Genomic DNA, 21,483 nt, shown 5'->3' on the forward strand with positions numbered 1-21,483 from the left:
CAGAACACATTTCCACTGCTCCAGAGTCCAGTGGTGGAGTGCTTTACTCCACTCAATACAATACTTAGCATTGTACTTGGTGATGCGATGCTTGCATGCATTTGCTCTGCAATGGAAACCCATTCCACAAAGCTTCTGCCACACAGTTTTTGTGCTGACATTAATTCCAGTGATAGTTTGGAACGCTTCGCTTTGGAATTAGCAGAAGGTTGTTGACTTTTGCGAACCATGCACCTCAGCACTAGGTGACCCCGCTCTCTTTACGTGGTTTCCCGCTTCATGGTTGACCTGCTGCTGTTCCTAAATGCTTCCACGTTCAAATAATACCACTTACAGTTGACCATGAAATATCTAACAGGGATGAAATGTCATGAACTGACTTACTGCAAAGGTGGCATCCTATTGCAGTACGACGCTTGAATTCACTGAGCACTTCAGAACGACCCATTTTTAATACAAATGTTTGTAAATGCAGATCGTGTGGCTAGATGCTTCATCTGTGGCAATGGGTCTGATTGAAACACCTGAAATGAATAATTAAGAAGTGTGTCCCAATACGTTTGTCCACTTGTTCCCATAAGGAGGTTCTACCAGGATGTGCAATACACACCTTGTGGCCAAAATTGCTGTCTTGAGCACTCCTATATAGCATCTGTTCCTAAGTCAGGCAGTGAAATGCTGAAAATCCTGTTTGTTGGCTAAACTCGTTAGTACCTTCTCACATCCCTGCATAGCCCATATCAATATCTCCAGCAGTATGCATAAAGCATATCTAAAACAAAAAAAAGTGTTCCAAAATATATTACATTTGTCATGTACAGAAAACATATGGAAGTACAGAATATTGAAAATGATCAATGCCAATATTAACAACAACTTGTGAGAACTGGCACAAGGGATTTGCTTTATCTTGGTCCTAAATGGGTTAAAGCATGTTTAGAAGGTCTCAGGTGCCCCCAGTGGCCATTTAGCATACTGCATATGTGAAAATGAGAAGAAAGCCAGATACTCTTTAAAAAAAAAAAGTAAATAAAATAAAAATAGGGAAATGGTGGGAGGGGTCATTTTACTCTCAGAATGTTAACCTCTGATGTTATTCATGCATGTTAAATATGGTGACCTTTTTCATTTCAAGTTCCCTCCTTATGCTTTAGGTGGGACCTTTAGAAAAGCAGCTTAAGAACCTTGACCAAGATATACCTCTGAGGTAACAGATTAATTAAATGGCAAGATAATTTTTCCAGTTTCTGCAGAGCTGCAGTTTCTGATTTTAAGTGTTATTGATCAATTCCATTTCCTGGTAAGATACCATTGATGCCACTCCCTGGTGTTCTGTAATGCAGAAGCTGCCATCTGTCAGTACCATAAACCCTAGCAACATTTATCGAATGAAACAGGTTATTACCAATTAAACAGCATTTGTTAGTTCACTACTACAGACAACTCCATAAACACAGTTACTAAAACTTTGCACTTCTTTTAAAAATAATCAAGGCAGTTGATATTTCCAGAGAAAGCATTTTATGCACTTCATCAATGAAACTAGACATGTCTTACTAGACATCCCCTTATTCATATATTTTCTTTCATCTATGATAAGCTTCTTGTCATGGAAATTATAGCAAATACATAGCAGTTAATGCTATTCAGTCCCTGCTATGACTGCGGTTTATACACAAAACAACACATTTCAGTGCACTGAAGTCCAAATTGCAAAATTTAGGCAAAAGTCTGATTTATAAAAAAACAAAAAGCAAACAAACGCTCAAACAATTTAGCAATTTAAGTTTCAATGCATATATATATACACACACATACACACACACACACACACACACACATATTATTAGCATTTAAATAGCGCCAACATATTCTACAGCACTTCACAATATTATGGGAAATTTACAGTAAATGGGACAATTACAAGAATGTTACAAGAACAATAAGCGGACGAGGATCCTGCTTGAAAAATCTTACAATCTAGAGACATATACAATGAGACCTCGGTTAACATACTTTTCGGTTTACAAATGAAAATCCATTGAAAATAATGCCTCGGTTTACAACATTTTTTCGCAAAACAATGAAAGTTTCCCCAGGAGGCATTGCAGCTGGGAGGTTTATAGCACCACCCCCTGCATGCTGGAGCCTGTGGGTAGCACGTGGCGTCGAGTGTGGAGGTGTTGGAGTGGCTTTTGCATCGAGTTTTGGAGCAATTCTGGAAATTGTTTGCCGTTGTTTTGGGACTTTTTGGTGCATTTCTCAAGCTGTGGAAAGGTAGGGAGCTGAGCTTTGTCGTTTGCGTTCCTTTTATTGTGTGTTCTGCATTGTGGGTTGGTTTCCATGCCAGCTCATTTTGACTTTTTTCTGACCCCCAGAACGGATTAATTGGTTTTCAATGCATTCCTATGGGAAACGGCGTTTCGGTTTACAAATTTCATAAACAGAGGTCCCAATGTATATGTATATGTGTCTCTAGATGAATTTTAAGCTCTTTCAAGCAGGGTCCTCATCCACCTATTGTTCCTATATATTGAATTAGCCGTATTAGTCCAGTGGACAAGATACCAAAATACCAGAATATTGCAATATGTAATTATACCTTTTTTATTGGGCTAACATAATACTTAAAATACAAGCTTTCAATAGTTTTTTTTTGTTCCTCAGGTCTAGCAATACTGAAACAACACCCGAGGAAGAGCGCAAAACGCTTGAAAGCTTGTCTTTTAAGTTTAATGTTAGTCCAATAAAAAAGGTGCATACTGCAATACTTTGGTATTTTGGCATCTCGTCTACTGGTCTAATATGGATAATCCAATATGCATATATATATTCCACTTTATACATGGATTCATTGGAGCATGTGTCTGCTGTATACAACAGCTTTGAAACACAACTCAGGAAGAGGTGCAAAGCCAGTAAACCACTCAAGGACAACAGTTTTGTTGTTACTGCAACTCATCAGCATTAGGTTGGTTACTGATTTGCTATGGAGTAAACATGTGCAATTCGTTTCGGTCCGAATTTAAATTCGGTAGAATTTCGGCAATTTGGACATTCGGGTGCTTCCGAATGTCCGAATTGCCGAAAGTGCCGAATTTCGGAAGTGCCGAACCGAAGTGAATTGCCGAAGTCCCGAATTGCTGAAGTGCTTCGGATTTCTGAGAAGTGGCAAAACAGGAGAGGAAGGGAAAATTAAGGTAATGATGACAGGATCCTAACCATAACCCTACCCTTTATATGCTTTCCTGAAGAAGTGTGTGTTTCAAAGATCATTTGAAGGAGTGGAGACTGGGTGAAAGTGAAACAGAGAAGGCAAGGGAAACAGGGTGAAACAGAGAAGGGAAGGGAGTTCCACAGAAAAGGTGCAGCCCTGGAGAAGTCTTGGAGGCGAGCATCAGATGTGAGAGTACGGACAGAGTATAGAGGTAGGTCTTTGGCAGAGCGCAGGGTCCTCAATGGGACATACTTGTGTATTAGGGAGGATAGGTAGGTTGGAGCAGCATTATGTAGGGACTTGTAAGCAAGCACCAGAATCTTACATTAAGCCCTATATCTAACTGGAAGCCAATGCAGGAGCTGACAGAGGGGGGAGGCATGGGAGGTGCGGGCGGACAGGAAAATGAGCCTCGCCGCTGCAATCATTATAGATTGCAGCGGTGCAATCTGGGAACATGTAAGACCACTGAGAAGAGGATTGCAGTAGTGAAGGCGAGAAAGAACAACGGCATGGACCAGCAACTTAGTCGCGTCTGGTGTTAAATAGGGACGGATGCGATCTATGTTTTTGAGATGGAAATGGCAGGATTGGCGATTGACTGGACATGACGGGTGAAGGAGAGGTCAGAGTCAAAGAGAACACCAGGCCTGCAAGGTAGAGGTGATGGTGGCACGTTGACTTGGAGGGAGACAGACACCAGAGTAGCAACACTTGAGGGAGGAAAGACTCTCTATTTTGAAAGACTCTCTATTTGGAAAGAAGCTCTATTTTGGACAGGTTGAGTTTAAGGAAGTGAGCAGTCATCTAGTTGGAAATCGCAGAGAGGCAGTCAGAGACACGAGTCAAGATGGGCAGAGACAGATTAGGAGAGGACAGGTAGATATGCATGTCATCTGCATATAAATGATAATAGAATCCAAAGGAGCTGATGAATTTACCAAGGGTGGCAGTATAGATGGAGAACAGTAGGGGACCAAGGACAGAACCTTGGGGAACGCCAACAGAGAGAGGTTGGGGAGAAGAGGCAGAGCCAGAGAAAGAAACACTGAAAAAGTGCTGTGAGAGGTAGGAGGAGCACCAGGAGAGAGCAGTATGTCATAGACTGAGATTATGGACAATGAGAAGAATCTGTTGATGATCAACAGTGTCAAAGGCAGCAGAAAGATCAAGGAAAATTAGGATAGAGTAATGGCCGAGAGATTTAGCAGCGATTAAATCGTTGGATACTTTGGTCACAGCTGTTTCAACAGATCAAGGTTGGGCTTTTTCAGAATTGGCGTTATGGTTGCATGCTTGAAGGGTGAAGAAAATGTGCCGGGGGAAAGGGAGAGATTGAAACATTTAGTGAGAGGAAGAGCAAGAGAGGGAGACAGGGTGTGGGTGAGATATGAGGGAATAGGTGGTGGGGCGGGACCGGAGCAGAGCAGAAACCTCTTGTAACGGATCGCCTGGCACCCCGACTGGGTACCTCCGTTGAAGGATGCTCCTAGCGTTTCCTGAGGACTCCAAGTACTGCAGCAGACACCATAACCACCGTAGACTCCTCCAGAGAGCAGACCAGGAACAAGCAGAACAAGAGCTTAGCAGTGATTCAGCAAGGGAATATGACAAGCATAGCAATCCCTTGTAGGAGATTCCACCAATAAGAGACGGCACTCCAAATTGAGGGTAAAGTAGAACTGATGTTTAATGACAGGGACTCTGCTTTTATGCATTGCTCCCCTGCAAGGGAGACGCCCACAGACAATTAGGCATTAACCAATCATATAACTGTTACATCCCACATATTCCCTCCCCTCTGCTTGGGAGATAATTGAGTATCTTACTGTATCTACTCAATTATCTCCAAGCTAAAAACTTATACTTTTTATAAATTTTTATAACTTTAAAACTATACATTCAATCTTCACATATTAATAATCAGCATACTTTACTTACACACATATCCAAAATTCAGCTAATTCCATCCAGGAGTTAAAGAGTTAGCTGGAAGTCCTTTATGACCGACCGCAAGCACATTTTCATGCCCAAAACAGTTCCATGGATTTGGGCTGTGCGGTGGGTCTATTTTACAATAAGAAAACTACCAAGTCCCATTCGAACGAGCATTCGAATCTTCGAACGGGACTTAGTCTCCAGCCGCGGTGTCAAAGTCGGTACAGGTCAGCGGCTGACCGCGTTCGAATAAGTTAAAATGGCAGCCGCCACGTGTTCGTTTGTCGAATGGCGGCAACTTCGACTACTTCGGCACTTCGACTGCATTCGAAGTGCCAGTTTAAAAGTTGTAACACTGTTCCCAAGTATTTAAAGGGCCAGGAACAGCATACAAAAATCCATTGTGCCCAAATATACTTCTTGAAGGGTTAATACACCCCAGGGCCATAGTCGCAGGGCAGGAGGCTAGCAACCAGGCTTCTCCAGTTCACAGTGGCGAGGTTGGTTCCGCCACACCTCTTCCATTGTAGTAAGTGCGAATGAGCATATAACAGTGGTGTGAGAGGGGTTGGGTGATGTATTGGAAGATGTATTGGAAGGGGAGGGAGAAAGGTTAGAGATTTCAGGTCTGGAAATATTTGGACACAGACACAAGTTTGAGCTGTTTACCAAAGCTGGAATATGCGGTCAAAAGAGCTCTCAATGCAAGTGAACAGGCCTTCCTTAGGTTGCAAAAAACAATCCATCAGAAAGATAGTAGGAACATTATGACTGGCTAAATCAACAAAATAAGAATGCACTGGTGAGCTCTGCAACACATAAAGGCCTGGATGCCCACGGAAAACAACAGTGGTGGATGATCAGAAGAGCCTTTTCATGGTAAAGAAAAACACCATCACAACATCCAGCCCAGTGAAGAACACTCCCCAGGAGGTAGGCATATCATTATCCAAGTTTACAACTTTACAAGAGCAAATACAGAGGGTTCACCAGAAGGTGCAAATCATTCATACAGCTCAAGACTAGAAAGGCTAGATTAGACTTTTCCAAAAAGCATCTAAAAAAAAAAAAAAAAGGCAGCCCAGTTCTGGAACAGCATTCTTTGGATAGGTGAAACTAAGATCAAGCTGTACCAGAATTACGGGAAGAAAAAAGTATGGAGAAGGCTTTGAATGGCTCATGATTTGAAGCATACTATATAATCTGTAAAACATGGTGTAGGCAGTGTGACTGCATGGGCATGCATGGCTTCAAATGGCACTGGGTCACTAGTGTTTATCGATAATGTGAAAGAAATAGAAGCAGCCAAAAGAATTCTGAAGTGTATAGGGATACATTGACTGCTCAGTTTCAGCAAAATTCAGTGAAGATGATTGGACCGCGCTTTGCTTTACAAATGGACAATGACCCAAAACATACTGAGAAAACAACCAATTCGTTTTTTAAGGCAAAGAAGTGGAATATTTTGCAATGGCCAAATCAATCACCTGATCTCAACCCGATCGAGCATGCATTTCACTTGCTGAAGACAAAACCTAAGGCAGAAAGAACCACGAACAAGTCCTGGCAAAGCATCACAAAGGAGGAAATGCAGCATTTGGTGATGTGATCCAGACTTCAAGCAGTCATTGCATGCAAAGGATTTGCGACAAAGTATTACAAATTATTTATGATTAAGTGTTCTTGCATAGCAAGCCCACTTACTGTTATCTCACATATATATATTATTCTTATTATTATAACCAAATTTACCACCCTAACTCCATCCACAGTTTTTACACTACATAGACAGTAATATACAGAAACGTGCAGATTGTTCCCGATTGGTGTGCTATTACTTTGTGGAACGTTTTGCCAAATGGTTCATGAAATATCATCGTTATTGTGGCGAAATTGGTCCCATAGGAATGAATGGTGAAATGTTCAAAACTAGAGTGGGAGCTGGCAAAAGCTGAAAAATCAGGACATGATTTCTAAACTGCCACCACTCCCTCATTTTCAAGCCCACCTACACAAATCTTATATCAAAACGTTCAGCTATCCCTGCTGCAAAAATGTTGACGGCTAAGCCATAGTCCTGGTAGTTTTCACAATATGACCATTTGTTTGCAACTCACGCCGCCCATTGACATTAATTGAAACTCCACTCTAGCTACCTCAACTTTGAATGGCAATATCTAAACTGCGACTGTACTCATTTTTAATATTAATAACAGAGACATACTATGCATCAGAATGTAGGTCTGGGTCTTGTGATTCTCACAATATAAAGCTCTTCACTGTAGGATTTATAGTTTTTAAAATACGACCGTTTGAAGATGGCAACCGCCAGTGAAGTAAGCAATTTGGAGCAGTTTGTTTTTAACCGTTCTTCTCTGCCCTTGCTGTAGAGTGAGTGAACCACACTCCAACCTTTCAAAAGTTACTCTGCCGGGGGGCGGGGCCAGGCCGCCGAGCTGAACAGTCGCACAAGAGAGCGGCTCCTGCATTCTTTCCACGATTAAAGCACAAAACTCGGAATTTTGCAAAAACCTGACGGCTGACAGATTCAGCACATTGCAGGGAGGCACACCCGAACTGAGGCGAGGCTTGCAGAGACTGTTTTAGTCCCTCGGGAGGTGATCCTTGCCGCCCACGATGGGGCCTACTCTGGCGGTGAGCGGGGTGGACGGCCGCCGCCCCGCTATCCTGCCTACTGGGGCCACGCTAGAAATATGAAGCTGGGTGGACCTGGCCCCGTTTCCCCCCCCTCTGGGCCGGTGGGGGTGATCCCGGTCCACACTCCATAGCCCCACATAAAGCCAGGATGAAACAACACCCGAGGGCCGCAACCAAAATGGCGGAGACCACGTGGCTGGGTGGAAGACCGGCACTCTCTCCTCACCCAACTCACCACAAGCAGTTGACTGGTAGGAGCTGGCTCGACACCAGGGGTAAGCGCCTCAATCCCCAGACCAGCAACTTCAAACCCCAGACCGGCACCTACCGCACACATGTTCTGAAAGAGCGGAGGAGACGGAGACGCAGGCTCACACAAGCGTCCTTGCGGAAAGAGTCCCCTCAGCGAAAGCCGTTGTCCCTGCGCTGAAGCCCTGTAAGTAGATCCCCTCAGAGCACCGACCAGGCACCGATCACCACGGACGACTGAATGCCCGCACTAGCGAGGTCCAGTTCGGCAACCAGCATAGCTACAGGGACATGGCGCCCACCAGTGACAAACACGGGACTAAACCGCAGGTACACTACATGGAGTCTATCACCCTGCCATGCGCCTGGACAGAATCTAACATGGCAGTACCATAGTTCTCGTCCCTGCTACCATTCTCTAACGGCAGGTCCTATGGCACTAAACCTTTGACTGTCACCTGGCTATCGAGGGGTTCCCCTGGAGTGGAATAATCTACACTTATAAGAAGCTTTCATATATTACTGCTCCCGGCATGTCAGTTAATTATACCGACACAGTCTTTAATTTGACATTCTTGCTATAGCTCTTTCAGTGTGCTTATTGTAACCATTCATGCATCATTCTATTAACTAGTCCTATTTAATAGGAGATCTTAAAATATGTAACACTAGATAAGTTTAAACATCAGCGCAACTAGCTTTGTGATATGCAGATTTAACCTGACATGCTAACATATCAAACATAAATGTCTAAATGCCTGCTTTCCTCATGTTAAAAAATATAAAAATGTGCTGTCTAGACGGCCACGCTATTGAAATGTTATGAAAAATGTCCGCGGATGCTGTTGTGGCTCTGCAAATCTGATGTTCATCTTTGCACAAGAAAAATAAAGAATTTAAAAAAAAAAAAAAAGTTACTCTGCCTACTCCATAAAGTTACTCTGCCCAGTCCAACCTTTCCACAGTTACTCCAGCCACTCCAACCACACAACAGTTACTCAAGCCACTCCACCCAGTTACTCCGCCCACTCCAGTTGTAGACTACTGGTGGAGGCAAGAACACTTCACACAATTTCCCCAGAAATTGTAGCTTTTCTAGTTGTGTTATTTTGTCCAATTACACTTGAGCCTCTGAAATAAGGGGACTGTGTATGAAAATGGTTGCAATTCCTAAACGTTTCATACAATATTTTTGTTTGACCCCTTGAATTAAAGCTGAAAGTCTGCACTTCAATTGCATCTCGGCTGTTTCATTTCAAATCCATTATGGTGGCGTACAGAGCCAGAATTATGAAAATTGTGTCCGTGTCCACAAATGGACCTAAATGTATATATATATATATATATATGTATATATATATATATATATATATATATATATATTTATATATATACACACACACATATATACACAGACATACACACATACTCACATTTATACATTATATACAAACACATACAGTTTTTTTTTTTAATTGGTCACTCCTCTTTACTGCTGAGACAGGAAGAGAATGAGTTAAGGGAGACAACAGGAGGCTGGAATTTGCAAGTTTCTGATAAATAAGACTCAGAATAATGTGGACTAATAGCCAGCTTTCCAATCTTGCAAGAACATGCTTCACTGTAAAGCCATTAAGCTATCCAATAGTGTACTTACACTAACCCACAGAAACATGATAAATTTGGAATCCTGCAGGGTACACGGTAAGAAACATATTACTTGTCAGCATTTGCACATGATATCTTGCTAAGCTGAGGCTCAATCCAAATGCTACAAAATAAATCAATGTCCTGATGTCTGAAAAGATACTGTTTATGGGACTCTGTGGCACTCTCAAGCAATGTTAAAGCATGCAGGGCAAAACTATAATGAACTTTAAAAGATTTAGAAAATGCATCTACTAAAAATTATACATCAGCAATAAGCAAATGTGTTTAGGGACATACTCCTGTATCTCTGTACATTGCAGATTAATAATATGACAGCTCCAAACAAGTATGTTTTAAGTTTTCACTTAAAAGTTGTGAACGACACCTATTAAAATTCACCTAATTTACATACAGGCTACAATAATTAGTTGCCATAGGCACGCGAAAAAGAATGATATTGATAGTCTGAAAGCCCATGTTCCCAACGGGGGGAGAGGGGAATGTTTTTTTGTTGCCATCATTAGAGTCAGACCAAGTCATGTTAGTCAGAACAGTAGTACTTCAAATATTTTAACATTGTCGTAATAGATTTAAAATGATCAAGGAACAAGTAAGAATACTAAATGAGCATCTTCTTAAGCCTACCCAACCTTCGGCGGCAATAATAAACTAAGAACACTAAAGCTCATCTGCCTCGGCCTATGATTGCCATCCAAACGTAAGCAACAGTTATTGCATCTTTATCAATTTTCATCAAATGAGGCTTGTCCATAGAGGTACTAGGACAGCAACCCACCAGATAATTGTCATCATAATAATAATAAAACATTTTTTATTATTTTTTGTCAGTGGTAAAAACTTACATTGTTTCCGTATGAGAAAGCTTCACTTGCAAATTTCCATTATAAATGTTATACATAAACCATACAGCACTGCAGTGCTATTTTTTCTGCTCAATCTTTTTCCTATAGTATAAACTAATCACTAATAATGAATGATGGCTGTGTGAATATGTTTTTAATATATGCTTTTAATCTCCAGCAGGGCATCAGAATTGGATGCCCAGTGCATGATAGTTTAAAAGTATTAAAATCTCATTAAAAAAAACAAACATTGCTCGCTAAATAGCACGGACATAGTGTACTGAGCTCATAATGCAAAGTTTGTAGGTTCAATTCCCACATACGGAGGGTTTTTTTTTTTCTGCTTGTTCTGTACGCTTCAGATTCAGGTGTTGTGATTTCAACACCTGCAATGTGATTTTTTTTTTCCTGCTCATTATGTTTCCACAAGTCCGATGTACTTATCACATTTTTTTATTTTCTTAAATGGATACTATAGTCACCAGAACAACTACAGCTTAATGAAGTTGTTCTGGTGAATATAGTCAGTCCTTGTAGTCCTTGTCCTTGTTAAATGTTAACATTACCTTTTCAGAGAAAAGACAGTGTTCACATTGCTCCTAGGGACACCTAGTGGACTTTCCTCAGACGTCCACTATAGCCAGTCTAGGTGCTTCTGCTCTGCATGGAGGCGCTGAATGCTCCACAGAGAGATGAATTGATTCAATGCATCTCTATGAGGAGATGCGGATTAGAAATCATGGTGATTGACTGAGATAACCTATTCTGATGATGTCAGCCAAAGAGGCGGAATGGAGATAGGGCCAGCAGCGGCAGACCTGTGTAGCGCTAGAAATAGTGTGAGTTTCCTTATTATTTAAAGGGGGCAGGGACCCGACGTGTTTTTAACACTACTGGGTCAGGAATACGCATTTGTGTTTCTGACCCTATAGTGTTCCTTTAATATATTTGGTGAATGCACTTATTGAAACTTGAACAAACTACATTAAAGCAACACTGCAGCGTTAACAATATAAGCATGTATTCCTAATGCAAATATATCATAGTACCTATTTAGATTTCTAGGAACCCTTGTGAAATAAAAAAAAAAACAAGAAGTTTTACAGCGCTGGCTGAGACTCAAGTTTTTTTTTTTTTGTTTGTTTTTTTATATTCTTTATTTTTGTTGTGCATGAAAGAGCATACGTATGTTTACAATGTCACAATAGCATTTACAGGTTTGGAAGCAATTAATAGATAGCAGTTACATGACATTCTGAGTATCGCACAGTTTTTGGATTTATAAAACAAGCTAAATACACGCTGGATAGTTACAGGCTTAGAGCGTTAAGACATGCAGTATTTCTTAGGAGTATTAGGGTATGTATGGGCATACACATAGTTTTAGACTAGAAGGGTTTTTCAGCTTGGGTAGCTTAATTTGGGTTGTGTCCAAGACACAAGCTCTGATATTACAGGGTATTCAGACTTATAAGGCTTAATTCACATAATATCGTGCTGCTAAAGATCATTACTGATTATCAGGTACATTATGCAAGGTTATGCAAAATATGCTTGGGGGTGCTTTGTCACCAATGCTGCTCCTGTTATGAGAAGTAAGCCTCCCCTATGGTGCCAGGTCCCACCTAGTAATATGTGCCATTATTCGCTGCCTAGCACCACAGTGGAGGATGTGGAGTATGCACTGAAGAACAAAAGAGAGAGGGAAAAATAAAGAAAGCAAAACCAATATAGATTAAGTGAAGGAAACACTGCATTTCGATGAACTGTAGATGGGATGTGCCACTGGAGTCTCTCAAGGCAGGCCGCGCAGACCTCCCGGCTGTGTCACGGATAGCAAGCTAACAGTCCCGCCGGATCTTGCTGCCTCATTCCTGTTGCTCTGAGTGTCCGACCTGCACGCCCTGTGGAAAGTGAAGAGGTTGCCAGTCCATGAGCGCACATGGGCGCACATCGCCTGTGTCTCCGGCCTCACTGCCAGGGATGGTCGGTAGGTGTAGTCAGGCAATGGTGCAGGGATGGCCATCAGGGTGCTCCAGGTCTCGCTGGGCGGTTGGTGCGGTCCCCTCGGGCGGGAACGGGCGATGCGCCGCGTTCTGTCCCCTCGGTGCTGCCGCTGACACTTGCCTTCTCACGCTGCTTTTTCCCGTGTTGGTGGCTGGAGCAGTTGGGAGGGTTGGCACGGTGAGTTCCCGCTTCCCTATTTGTCGAGTTCGGGTGTCAGGGGCTGTTAGATCAGCAGTGGGCGCCAGGAGGGAGGGAGCCTTCTCCTCGCTGACCGTGCACATGGTGCCCGCCATTTTGGATGTAGCGGTCAGGCTCCCCTTCCCCGACCGTGGAGCCACCCCCATGGCCACCGGGTGAGGACCGGGATCACCCCCCCCGGTCCATTGGGGGGGGGACGGAGCCGGATCCGCATCAGTCTGCACCTTTGGCCGGGTACTGTGGTGCAGGATAGTGTGGCAGCGGCCGTCTGCCCCACTCACTGCAGAAGAAGGTCCGAGTTGGGTCATCAGGATCCTCTCCCCCGGGGGACTGAAGCTCAGCGAGCCAGCCTCTCCCCGGGTCCAGCAGGCCCCTGGCACTGGGCATCTGTGTTGTCGGCTCGGTTTTGGCTGGCAATGCATGATTTTAGGGGATTTTCCATAGCGTTTTGCAGGAGCCGCTTTGACTTGCGACCTTCCAGCTTGGCGGTCCGGCCCCGCCCCCGAGACTCAAGTTTTCACAGCCACGCTACCTGCCACTGATTATGCATTAATCAATGTTAAATAATATATCTGTGGCATTTGAACCGAGGTTGGCAGCACAAAAACCAGTAGGTTAATGTACCATCCAATAGGAATATGGTGTTCCTACAAATGTCTCCCTCTTGTTAGATGTGCGTGTGCCTAATGGAAATTTATTCCACAAACTCCAGCAGATTTCTCTGTGTAAATAATTGTAATAATCTCATAATTTAGCATAATTTATTTAATCAGAGCAGAAATAGTGTAACATAAGCATGTAACGGAAAGGCTAACACGGCCAAATAGACAAGGTTTACGTTGATGTGGGTCGCAAAAAAACCCCAAAAACTTCAGTTTTCATAGAAACGTAGGTTTATTTAGAAAAGTACAGTATAACAAAAGTCACCTCACTGACACTGGATGTCCTCACGCTCCAAGGGCTTCAAAGTAAACAAAAGAGCTAATTTATTTTAAGGAAACGTGCATTTGCATATAACCAATGTTTCAGTCCAACTACCTTGACATATTGATAAAACTTTGGTAATAGGACTGAAATGGTGAATGTATGTTGTTGCACAGCTGCAAAACACAAATTACATTATCTTGAGTCCTATGAATTGAATACACAGCCCCCACTCTAATTTAATACATTGCCCCCTCCCAGGGCCGGCCTTAGGCATTTAGACGCCCTGTGCGAAAAATCTTCACAGCGCCCCCCCCCCCCCCGTCATCCATGTATGCTGTAATGTTTGTGTTGTCTGTGTATGTGATAGTAGGTGTGATGACTGTGTGTGATATGTATGCTATGTGTGATATTTGTAATGGGTGTATTAACAGTGTGTGATATGCGTGTATTGGTTGTATGTGACACACACAGAGTCAGACGGCCATACACACACACACACACAGGCAGACAGTCATACACACACACACACAGACACACAAAGGCAGACAGTCTCTCACACACACACACACAGACACACACAGGCAGACAGTCAGTCATACACACAGACACAGACAGTAATACACACAGACACACACAGAGGCAGTCAGTCATACAGACAGTAATACACACAGACACACACAGAGGCAGACAGTAATACACACAGACACACACAGAGGCAGACAGTAATACACACAGACACACACACAGTCATACACACAGACACACACAGAGGCAGACAGTCATACACACACACACACACACACACACGCAGACAGTCATACACACAGACACACACAGGCAGACATAGGCGTGCGCAGCCTATTGCATTAGGGTGTGCACCCTAAAGCACAAACACACGCCGCGTGTATATGTATGTGTGTATATATATATATATATAGGAAACATGGGGGGATGGTTGCACTTATTTATACACACACACACACTGCTGTGTGTGTGTGTGTGCGCGTGTAAGGGCGCTGTGTGTGCGTGTAAGGGCGCTGTGTGTGCGTGTGTGTGTAAGGGCGCTGTGTGTGTGTGTGTAAGGGCGCTGTGTGTGTGCTGTGTGTGTGTGTGTGTGCTGTATGTGTGTGGGTGCTGTATGTGGGTGTGGGTGCTGTGTGTGTGCTGTGTGTGTGGGGGTGCTATATGTGTGTGTAGGTGCTGTGTGTGTGTGTGTGCTGTGTGTGGGTGCTATATGTGTGTGTAGGTGCTGTGTGTGTGTGTGTGTGTGTGCTGTGTGTGGGTGCTGTATGTGTGTGTGGGTGCTGTATGTGTGTGTGGGTGCTGTATGTGTGTGTGGGTGCTGTATATGTGTGTGGGTGCTGTATGTGTATAGGTGCTGTGTGTGTGGGTGCTGTATGTGTGTGTGCTGTGTGTGTGTAGGTGCTGTGTGTGTGGGTGCTGTATGTGTGTGGGTGCTGTATGTGTGAAGGTGCTGTATGTGTGTGTGTGCTGTGTGAGGGTGCTGTATGTGTGTGTGTGCTGTGTGAGGGTGCTGTATGTGTGAAGGTGCTGTATGTGTGTAGGTGTGTGTGCTGTATGTGTGTGGGTGATTGTGGGGGGTGGAGGTGGGGGTACATGACTCAATATCCCCCCTCCCTTCTTACCTTATGTAGGGAGGGGGGATTCTTGTTCCTGCTGCCTTCCCTGGTGGTCCAGTGGAGGTGAGGTGCCGTTTAGTTAATATCCCCCCTCCCTTGTTACCTTATGTAGGGAGGGGGGACCATGCTACCGCCATCCCTGGTGGTCCAGTGGAGAGTGAACTCTACCCTGCGGGGCTAGAGTTCACTCTCGCGAGATTTGAGCGTTGCTGCGGCAACGCTCAAATCTCGCGAGAGAAACCCGGCGGAGCTGCTGGCAAGAGCTCCGCCGGTCCTCTCCTGCCTCCCTCCCTGCCTGTGGGTCGGTGGGGAGGGAGGCTGAGAGCAGAGCCGGCGCTCAGATAGCGCCGGCTCTGCATGAGCCGACAGCGGAGATCCTGAGATCTCCCCTGCCGGTCTCAATACATAGGCGTGCTGCGGGGATTAGGGTGTGCCCAGGCACACCCCGTGCGCACGCCTATGCAGGCAGACAGTCATACACACACACACAGACAGTAATACACACACAGATTCAGACAGTCATACACACACACACACAGACAGTAATACACACACAGAGGCAGACAGTCATACACACAGACACACACAGACAGTAATACACACACAGAGGCAGACAGTCATACACACAGACACACACAGGCAGACAGTCATACACACACAGGCAGACAGGCATACACACAGACACACACAGGCAGACAGGCATACACACAGACACACAGACAGTAATACACACACAGAGGCAGACAGTCATACACACACACACAGACAGTAATACACACACAGAGGCAGACAGTCATACACACAGACACACACAGGCAGACAGTCATACACACAGACACACACAGGCAGACAGTCATACACACACACACACACAGACAGTAATACACACAGGCAGAGAGTCACACTCACCTGACAATCACAGTTACTTGTGGAGGCAGTGCAGCTCCTGGTGACTGTTTGGTGGGGAAGCAGGGACTCCTTCCTGCTTCCCCTGCATCAGTTTTCCGGCGCTTTTAGCTCCGCCCCCGCCGCACTGTAAGCTCCGCCCCCGCTGCAAATTTAAAAAAAAAAAAAAAAAATCTTTTTTTTTTTTAAATCCCGGCCGGCTGTGCGGCCGCACGGCGCCCCCTGCTCCATGGCCGCACAGCTCGCACACCCCTAAGGCCGGCCCTGCCCCCTCCCTCCCTTTCCAAATTTATTACACTGCCCTCCCCCCAATTTTACACACACCTCCCACCACTCTAATACACTGTCCCTCCCTCCCCTAATTGAATACACTGACTAACCCTCCCCAATTTAACATACTACACAGGAAGGTCCCCCAAGCCCCTACCTTAAGATGAGCCTCCCGTCCTCCAGTTCCAGCCCTGCTCTTCTCTGCCCAAGCAGGCCAGATACTCCTATGGCACTGCGAGCAGGAGGGAAGGAGGAGTGGCTGGCCTGCTCTGCAGACAGACAGCCACTCTGCGAACTGTAACACCACCGCGATTGGCTGTGGCAGGGCAGACAAAAGTTTTTGTGAAGCATACAACCTAAGCATGTCATTAAAGGTTTTTGCACAGCACATAGAATTTCCGTGACGTTTTCATTGATACAAGCATGCTTCAATAGTTGCATATATTGATGACGTCTCCTTTACGGCCATATCACCAGTGACACAATGTATTAGTGATGTGTATTGCATCACCACAACCATGCCAGTCATACCATAATTAATATTACACGTGTCAATGTTGGTAAGCATAATAGAGTTGCTATACATCAACAATTTACCACGATTGGTATATATTCAATGCAGTAGAATTTACTTTAACTATACTGATACTCGATGGTAGTAAAACTGTTTGAAACGTGATATACATAATCCACATGCCAATTCGAGACAGTAGAATTCAGCTGCAACTCTACAAATTCTATTTGTTAATATACTCTTGTGCATTTATGTTGCCAGTAAAATGTTTCACCAGATATTAGACTGTAGAGCAGAGGTTTTCTATAATGGTGGCTAAAGTCACCTCAAATACGTTATGTGTCTTTATGGCTGTAGTCAAATGAATGCACTCTTTAAAATGTTTTTTTTTTTTAATAAGTGTCAACTTTGAAATTGGATATCCAACATAGCAATTAATGAAAACTAATAAGTCAATTCAGCAAGAAGCATGTACAGTATATCCCTCTAGCAAAGCTTCAATTAAAGCGGCACGGTCACCGTATGGGGACTTTGCAGAATTTGCCAGGAGTGACTGGGAAAGGGGAGATTTACTTACCTGAACCAGTCCCTCACTGGTGACGCCATCTTTGCCCGATGGGTCCTCTTCAGCTCGCCAGGAGCCAATGTCACTGCTGAACGTTCGCGAGAGGGTGGCATTGAGACCTGGGGGGACTGACATATCTTGTTTGCAGTAGCTCTTCCCAGTGTCTAGAAGTGTCAGGCATATGGGATATACTGAGGCAAAGTAGTCCCTTGCTCAAATAAATTTTAGGAACTACATTTGTATATAATATAAAGTTTCGGCATCTGAACCTTCATCAAGAATGCAGAACCAAAACATTGCTATGTTATTAAAGTCTTATCCTTCAAATATGAATACAATTACAAGAATTTTGGAATGAAGACTTATGAGTCCACTGCTATATTTAATATATATATACACACACACACACACACATATAAAAATATTGTTTATATATGAATATGGATGCCCCTGGACTCATTAAAATAGTGCTCGGAGACTTTACAAAATGGCAATATATGCAGGTGTAAATGTTCAATAATAAAATAAATATAAAAATCAATAAATAAGGTTGCTAGGGAACTGAAATCTATTTCCTTGCTAATTTATTTAACCCCTTAAGGACACACGACGTGTGTGACACGTCATGATTCCCTTTTATTCCAGAAGTTTGGTCCTTAAGGGGTTAAAAGGGGATTTTTTTCTTTAATGAATACATTCGCTCAAAAGTGTACAGAAAGTTTTATAGCCATGGAGAAATACATTGATCCATTTCAGTACACCCTTCTAGCTATTTTTTCTCATACCTATTCACCCTAACCAATCCCTTACATTACATTATGGACCGAAGTGGATTGCAGAATCAAATCCAGCTTGTAAGATACAGGCATTTATCTTTTATTTAATATTTTGGTAGCAATAACTAAACAGTTAATACCAGCTATCTCTTGAAAAAAATATTTGAATACCTGTGTTAGTTGCACTTATCATGCAGCTGTTCGTTACAATTAAAAGATTCTTCATGTCTGGCAGTAGGGTATGCACTTATTGCAATTACAATACACGCTACAAACTGAGCCTCTTTTTTTAAATCCAATGTTTAAAAAAGAAGAGTCATGAAACAGAGTAAGACCCAGATCAAAAGATTATTATATGGAGTATATGTTTGAGATGTGAATGGAAGGAAGAAATATCTTCTGAACCTGCATCAACCTTTTCAAGAGAATGGAGACCCCTATTTATGTATAAAATACAGCCAAACTATACTATTATTATTATTGTTAAAGCATCCACAAATTCCACAGCCTTCCTACTATCATGTATAATAAGATTTGGGTACAATATAATTGGAAAAAAATACATACAGACAAATACAGTATATTTGTTTTCACAACAGCATGTACTAGCAAATCAAACCCAGTTGACTCACTATGTATTTAAATTCTCAGGCTAATTTTATTCTTCAGCACAGATTTTTGCACATACCAAGGATTTTGATAAATTCCTTTACATTTCCTGCATTCGCCAGAAGGATATTTCAGGTGTTTAGTTCCCTTTCTATAATCCTGAACTTTTTCAATTCATAATAATTAATAGTTTATCTACTGAACAGTGAATTGTGCTGAATTGATTCCCAACTGCAAAATATCTCCCCTTCCCTCCCGCATTAATTTATTATTTTCTTTACATCCATGACAATTTCTTATTTTTTTTAAAAAATAAACCTTTGATTTTTTTACGCAGTGAATGCTGAGCTGCTGTAAAGTTGGAATAGTCATAACAGCTGTTTCAATGATCATACCACAACACATTGCAAATTAATTTATATAGTAGTACATTTTATTATAAAAAATCACATCATATCTAGTTCATTATTTTTCATTATAGATTTTAGGATTTATTTTATTTTATAGCAATCTGTATATATTCTGTTATTCTGTCAAATTAATTAATTATTCAAGTATGACAAAGCACCTAGACATCTTCAGCACTATACAATTAGAGCTTATACCGATCTCTAAAATCTTAATTTTTTTTTTTTTTTTTAATTTTTAAATAACTGTATGGTTGCAGCTAACACTATATAGTAAAATCATAAAACAATTTGGATAATATAACATGAACCAAGTATTTGCCTCTGATTTTACAATGTATTTCAGACTTAATATTACAAGCTGGTTGACAACTCACAACAATTCACACTATACTGAATAAACACAACAGAGATCATCTTCTTAAACCTTTTATTTTGCTCTCAGCATCACTAATTATACCTACCTCACTTGAATTATAAAGAAACAATAGCATCTGTAAACAACATTCAAAATTATTCAAAAAATAACATGAAATGACAATTTTGCCTTTTGTTAGATTAGTTAACCTATAGTTGCATTTATTATAGTAATTGTTTTCCCCCCACATTTACAGTAACAAAATTTTCATATATATTAAATATCCACTTGAAAAATGCATAAAAAGGTCAGCAGTATTAATTCTAAGATTAAACTGACAAAAAAACAAGAGATAGAGAATGAAAATGGTCTTACACCAATAATTAGCTTTGGGTATCATTTGTTTTGCTTCCACATACTCAATCTCTTTAATGCGCGCTTAGAGGCTATGTCTGGGCTGAAGTATGGGACTTGTCAATTAAAGAGACACTAAAGTCACCCAGACCACTTCATCTCAATGAAATAGTCTGGGTGCAGTGGTTCTGTTATTTTAACCCTGCAGTGTAAAACGTTTTTTTATTTTTAGGAAACTACAATGTTTTCATTGCAGAGTTAAACCCACCTTTAGTGGCTGTGTTCCTGAGAGCCATAGAGGTGCTTCCACTGCACTGACTGAGTAAAATTTGATAGCATGACCCGGAAACTCATAGGAAAGCATTGAACGCAATGCTTTCCTGTGGGGAGGTCAGAATGTGCGTGCGGAGCTTGCAAAGAATGCTCATAAGGTCCCCAATGCTCCACGATGCCTTACTGATGACATCAAGGATGAGCACCTGATGTCACCAGGTGAGCAGTGTCGTGAGAGCCTCAGTGCTGCTAAAAGATAAGTAAAACATTTGCTAATTTTCATAGCGCATGAGGGGACCTGTATATAGTCAGGGACAGGGTCACTATAAAGTTGGGAACACAGGTTTGCATTCATAATGCTATGCGTTTTTTTTGCGATAGAAATTTTATGTAGCACAATGCTAAACTGCAATGCTTACCTCTGAGCATCTTTTTCTCTCTTTGAGCACTTTTAACAAGCGTTTCAAATGTTGACCAAAGTAAGTAACCGATATTAAAAATATTTTTTTTTTGGTATGGTTTTACTATGGTTTAAATTTATTTCATTGAACAAAGCCAGAGTTTTCTTCCCCAATCTATAAAAACTTGGTATTTAGCGCTTGGGGGAAAAACAATTGTGCTGTAATGCAATATATTTGAATCATTGAGACTCCAGCTGAAGAGCTAATATATAATCATTCCAGAAATGGAAGAAGATGTCCCTGTGTTTTATCAAGTGTCTCACAATATCAATGACTTATGGTTTTAATTGTGTTTTATTGTAAAATAAAAATATATAAATAAAAAAAACTTTAACAACGCAAAAGTAAATAAATAACTTGTGTGTATTGTTTAGAAGACAGCGCAAAGGAGAAAAACAAAGAGAAGCACAGCTAGGGCCAGCATCTGAAATTACAAAACAACAGGATTTGCACAATAATCCCATCTAATTAAGAAAAGAAGATATAGGTTGTTTGTTATAAACACCAGCAGGCCTTGTGAAAACACTGACAGCTCACAACAGAGCCGAACCACGCATTGGTATATGAATTGCTACCTTCCCGATGTGCTGTACTAATACAGCAGCAGAGCGCACATATCACACATGCTAATAATCCCAGTTAT

The 21,483-nt window shown here is 42.2% G+C and overlaps 1 protein-coding gene across 1 annotated transcript in view; it reads right to left on the reverse strand.

Annotated features, from left to right (window-relative positions):
- Positions 1-21,483, reverse strand: part of CLYBL (citramalyl-CoA lyase) — a 550,109-nt gene that overhangs the window by 276,132 nt on the left and 252,494 nt on the right. The window lies entirely within an intron of this gene.

The sequence above is a fragment of the Pelobates fuscus genome, chromosome 1, assembly GCF_036172605.1.
Source record: "Pelobates fuscus isolate aPelFus1 chromosome 1, aPelFus1.pri, whole genome shotgun sequence".
In the NCBI taxonomy this organism is placed as follows: domain Eukaryota; kingdom Metazoa; phylum Chordata; class Amphibia; order Anura; family Pelobatidae; genus Pelobates; species Pelobates fuscus.